Raw genomic sequence first — 6369 nt, forward strand, 5'->3', positions numbered from 1 at the left:
CAAGTGTCTCAGCCAAGCCGAGACACCCACGGGTGTCCGCAGCCCCGAAAACCGATTTTTGACAGTTTTAACCTGTTTTTCGACGTTAACCGTCTGTATTTGTTCTAACTAATAAAATATCATCCAAGAACGTGGTTAAGTAGTTACAATTGAGGATAAGAGTGAATCAACCGTTCTTATCTAAAACCAAGGGTCCCTAAGCCTATAGATACAGCCCCAGAGCCTTTATTTTTTTGGATCTAGAATTCTCGAGCGTTGGCGAAGTCCTGCTGAATTAGAGACTAAAGAGCCACAAATTTCAGAGAGGAGGAGGAGACTTTAGCAAATTCTTTGGCATAAAGAAGGAGAGTTCGATTGATCTGCAGCCCAGTTCTTTTCCTTGAGATTGCACCGTTACGGTGATCTCGAGAAGGGTGGTTATCTCGCTATTGCCGAGATAATTGCTTCAGTCTCTTGATTCCTTCACGAATCAACGAAGCTCCGGATCTGATCTGATCGTTTGGTGGTCCATGGATATCAACGTTCCCGTCACAGGCTAAGATCCCACACAAGTAGAAGATCGATAAACGATCTCTGCATTTGTTTTGACGAGAATTGTATTTTTATTGTTTAAGAGTCTTATAAAAAGACTATCTTTTTGTATTTTCATTGTAACATTTAAAGTTGTAATGAACACAACAATGAAATCATCAACTTTCTCCCTAAACAATCTGGCGACCACAGTGGGAGCCAACAGCCTCGCTGCCGAGACTATCGTACCGCAACCAACGATCAATATCCCCATGAATAAAGAGGTCAAATATGAATTTGACCAGCAGAAGTTTGAGGAGTACGTCTCCTCCTCCTCCTCCAGATCTGCCTCTCCTTGTAAGCAGAGGAAGGCCTCCTCCTCCAGGAAAATCTGTTGGTCTTCAGATCTGAGGACCTAAGAAGACGATCTCTCCATCGCCGCTGCTGTAGTTACACCTCACGATGACCCAATGACATTGGATGAAGCCAAAGCCACAGATCTGGACACCTCCTCCATTAAGAAGTTGACTGTTGAAGGCGTGCCAAATTTATCGAAGAGGGCTCGTCAAAGGTGTCGTTAACGTCTTGCTCATCAGTTCACCAAAGCTTTGGAGCAAGTGGACAGACTCTACTACATAGCGGATCTAGAGTTCAGAAAGCGCCAAGTGGCTAAGCCATCGCCACAACAAGCATCAGGGTTCTCCTACTAACCGTCAACTAACAAATAGGTTCATGTCAAACGAACCCGTTCTACCCTCGAGGAGCATATCCAGAAACGCCGCATACTACTTACGCACTCACGGATTCTTGCACAATAAGTACAAAAATTGCAGCAGGAGGAGGTGGTCAAGAAGCCACCAAGATCTAAGTAGGTTTGGATACTGAATGCCAAAATAGCACCTCACCTGACAAGAGACATCAGTCGTGTCTCTCGCTCGATTCCAGATCTAAGACTGTTCCCCAGCTTTTGTCAACTTCAGATCCCGCTCCTATTGCTCCCGCACCTCTGGTGAAGCCCTACAACAATGTGGATCTCTCTAAATCCATAATTCTGTTGAAGGATCTCCTGGGTCCTCTACATGAAGATCGAAACAGATTTATGATCAAAGAACGCTTGGGCATGGTGAATGACCCCCGAGCAACTCATTGAGCTGGGGGTCGTACTCGCCCTTAAAACAAGTCTGAGCCTTCTTGTAAGGAGAAAACTCCTACAACTGACCGCCTCAGACTATGTGTCTAAGTCTAAGAGCCCGTTGAGGTCCCATGCTCACGAAGGCGTAGCTCAAAACGTGCGACTCTTGAGAGTGCCAACAAGGCAACGAATCCTCAGAAGGAAAAATGTTCATTAGTTAACATCGTTATACCTGAGAAGTCTTGCCAACACACGATAGATTTCTCCGGTCATCATGCCGATGAGTTGCACTATCAGGCTGGGGGTACGAACAGATCTCGAAAGAGAGATACCCGGAGAACGGACTTTCATTGTCCGGTGCTGAGCTTATCAGGACATTATTATGAGCGTGTAGCTACCCCAAGGCCGCTCTACAGAGGGTCTTGGTATTCCAAAGGCTTTCCTCTAAAGCGTTAAAAACTAAGCCAAGGTATTTTTGTAGAAAAAGATCAGCTACGCAAGATGACGAATTCCCTAAGGTCACTATCAATATGGTCGATAAAGGGAAGTCAACACCAAGTTTCAGTCCCCATCATTTTTCGGATGTATCCCAACGTATAACTTGGTTACGTGCGGAAACTACTAGACGTAGAGACTATCAGAGAATTCATAAGGGATTATTATTGGATGATGAAGCGTCAGATGCCAACTCTGCAATCGTTTCTGACAATACAGCATCTAGTCTAAGATAATCCTGTGAAGCACTTATGATTAACACCGAGGAAGTAGCCAAAATTAAAATGGAAATGACTATACAGGAGATGAGACAAATACACGACCAACAGATCCGAGCCTTGTCTAATCAGATAGGTAAATCCAGTCGTCACAACAATATCAGCCAAACAACTAGCAATTCAGACGTGGATGAATACATCAATGCTGATAACCCTCCCGTTGACCAAAACACTAGGGGTGGCCCCACTGAGAATAACAACATTAGGAATGGTCCTACCAATGATGATAACACTGGGGGTGGCCCCATTGTTCCTCCTCGAAATCGACCAAAGAAGGATAGAGACGAGGATGAAAAGATGAAAGACGTCGAGAGAAAAATCAATGCTCTGATGACCGCTCGAAAGGTGAAGAAGACCGGTATTCCGTGTCCTTACCCAAGAGAGTAGGATTCGATATTGCATCCGACGAAGTTCAACCTGGTCAACTTCATGCCGTTCGATGGGAAAGGCTCGCCCACTCAGCATCTGATCTACTGTAAGTCCCACTTGGGCATGATCTTCAACAATGAAGCCCTGATGGTTTGGTCATTCATTGGCACCCTTCACGGACCTACCTTCGATTGGTGCCGCCGTCTCAAACCCGGAAGTATCAATAGCAGGGAAGACCTGGAGAGCCTATTCCTTGCTCACTTTCTTTAATAATGACGCTGGGGTGTTAATCAAGACACTCTTTGATAATAAAACAAGAAGACGATGAGACAGCCGACGACTTCGTCAAGCACCTCCGGAATAAAGCGATGAACTGTCGAGATCTGATCACAGAGGAATTCATCCTCCAAACCTGTCACAATAATCTCTCTTTGGACGTGTTGAAAGTTACGGAAGTAGCACCGTCCAACTCCTGGGAAGAGTTGAAAGTGCACGGAGAGCAGGCTGAGCACTTCCTCAAAAGGAAGAAAGCCGAGAGAAACCAACCGACGACTAGCCCTCCAATTCAAGCTTCGTCTCCCGTGATAAAGAGAAGGCCCCTACAGCTGCTGTTGATGCTAATCAGACGTCACGACAACAATCCCGGAGACAGCAAAAGACTTTAGGTCCGAGACTCCAAAAAAAGTACTCCTTCAAGGACGAAGACGTTCCAGCTATTTTCGAATTCCTCCTTATGAACAACAAGATTAAGCTACCACCTATCACAAATCAGGAGGAAGCTGATAATTCTACGGATCCAAAGTACTGTGCGTACCACAGGAGGATCATTTATCCCACCAAGGCTTGCTTCGCTCTTAAGAATAGCATCCAAACCCTATTTGAAGCTGGCGTCATAACGCTAAATTAAGCCGAATGAAGACTCCAACAAGTATAAGAGTATAAACTGCTCCTTCTGACACTCCGACAAGTATAAGAGTATAAACTACTCCTTCCGACACTTCGAAAAGTATACGGGTATAAACTGCTTCTCAATCCTCCAACCGATATATGAGGTTAAACTGCTCCCTAGTACTCCAATAGGTGTATGAGTCTAAACTGTTTCCTACCTTCGACGAGAAGTTCCTAGAGAATTTTATACATAATATTCTTAAGGATAACCCGATCATGCAACCGAGTTCAATATTAGACCCAGTTTTGCAAGAAGCTCGAGGTGGATGATTCATGTAACGGGAAGTTCCCAAAAGAATTCTGTATAGTGTATTCTTAGGGATAACCCGGTCACTACAAGAAGGTCAGAAATAAGAAACTCCCACTCAAACTCCCGCTACATCTATGCACTCAACACTCCCATTGTTAGAGTCCGGACATAGTACTCGGAATTTTAATCTTCTGTTTATTGACAATTGTCAAACCCCTCTATGTTAGGTATTTGTCACTTAACACTAGGAACCCCGTTTGAGTGATTTGTACTAATCAACACTCTCTCTGTAATTTGTACTCCCACTCTCACTGTTCACTTGGTCAAACCTTTCTATAGTTAGGACCATAACCAAAATCCCCTCTCGATTTCTTTAATGAACGAGAGGTCCACAAATTAAACGATCAAACCTATAAAAGTTAGGATCGTCTCAAAACTCCTTACTCGGTCAAACCTTCGTACAGTTAGGACCACAACTAAAATCCTCTCTTGATTCCTTCCATGAATGAGAGGTCCAGTTTCAAATTGAGCGATCAAACCTATAAAAGTTAGGATTATCTCAAACCCCCACTCGGTCAAACCTGTAAGCAGTTAGGGTCGGAATCAGAATTCCTTTTCGATAAACGATAGGCTTTCACTCCTCCCCCTTCGGTCAAACCTATAAAAGTTAGGACTAAAGTTGGAATTTCTTTTTTAGATCAAGTAACCAATCCTATAAAAGTTAGAGTTACCTGAATCTATTCGATTCTCGAAGTGGAGATCCCACTCTTAGTTTCACCGGTCCGGATTCTCGAAGTGGAGATCCCACTTGGAGTTTCCTTTGTAATTGGAAATAGAATATAAAATTCTTCCTTTCCAGTATCGGGTTTGTCTTTGCCCCAAGAGAAGACACCACCTTTTTAACTCTCATAATCCATGCCTAACACACGTGCAGAATTTTATCCCAAAGCCTAATTAGGGATAAGTCAGCGCCTAACATGCGAGGCCGATTAGTCTTTAACCGTAAAAAAGGACAAAAGCCCACATATTTGACATTATGGCAGGTTGTTATTAATAACACCATAATCCGTGCCTAACACACGTGAGGAATTTTATCCCGAATCCTAAGTAGGGATAAGTCAGCGCCTAACACACGTTGCCGGTTTAGTCTTTGAGGAATTTTATCCCGAATCCTAAGTAGGGATAAGTCAGCGCCTAACACACGTTGCCGGTTTAGTCTTTCACCGATTGAAGAATACACCAGAATTCAAGTCTGGGGAATTTTATCCTGAAGCCTAAGTAGGGATAAGTCAGTGCCTAACACGCGTTGCCGGTTAGTCTTTAACCGTAAAAAGCACAAAAGCCCATATATTCGATATTGTGGTAGGTTGTAATTAATAACACCATAATCCGTGCCTCACACGTATGAGGAATTTTATCCCGAATCCTAAGTAGGGAAAAGTCAGCGCCTAACACGCGTTGCCGGTTTAGTCTTTCATCAATTGAAGAAGATACTAGAATCCAAGTCTGGAGAACTTTATCTCGAAGCCTAGGTTGGGATAAGTCAGTGCCTAACACATGTTACCGGTTAGTCTTTAACCGTAAAAGAACAAAAGCCCACATATTCGACATTGTGGCAGATTGTTATTAATAACTGTTTCTGATGAAAGTTGATTTCTTCATTACGGTATTCATTATAACTTCAGTCGTTACAATGAAAACAAAAAAATATAGTCTTTTTATAAGACTCTTACATAATGAAAATAAAAATTACAACTCTCGTCAAAACAAACACAGGGAGATCGTTTATCGGTCTTCTGCTTGTGTGGGATCTTTACCTGTGCCGGGGATTTTGATATCCGTAGACCGCCTTAGATCTAGATCTGATTGATGAAAAATTAGGCAGAGCTTCACCTTCACCGAGGGAGTATTTGATTGAAGCGCTAAAATCGACCAAGCAAAATTAGTAGCTCTTCTCGAGATTAAGACAAAGCCTAATCTCAAGGAACGAACGTATGGGCTTCAGATCCTTCGAATAGCTCCTTCTTTATGCTGGAGTTCACCGGGATCTTGCTAACCCCCGCTGAAATTTGTGACTCTTGGCTCTGGAGTTCCACAGCACCTCCTCGTCTTGATAATAAATCGCCCCCTTGAAAGGAGGCCTTAGGCTTGTATTTATAGGGCTCCGGATGCGGGTATATGGATGAGAATGAGTGATTTGGCCTTATCTTTAGTCAATAATGGCCTAACCACATTTTTAGATGATATCTAGGCAGTTAGAAACCCTTGGAACAGATAAATCCCAAGAAAATCGCGTAAAAACTGTCGAAAACGTGTTTTCAGGTCGAAACAGCGCAACGGGCACTGCTGACCCGCGGGGGGCACGGGTCGGCGCGGTCCGACCCACG

This window comes from Asparagus officinalis, chromosome 4 (assembly GCF_001876935.1).
Source record: "Asparagus officinalis chromosome 4, Aspof.V1, whole genome shotgun sequence".
Lineage (NCBI taxonomy): Eukaryota > Viridiplantae > Streptophyta > Magnoliopsida > Asparagales > Asparagaceae > Asparagus > Asparagus officinalis.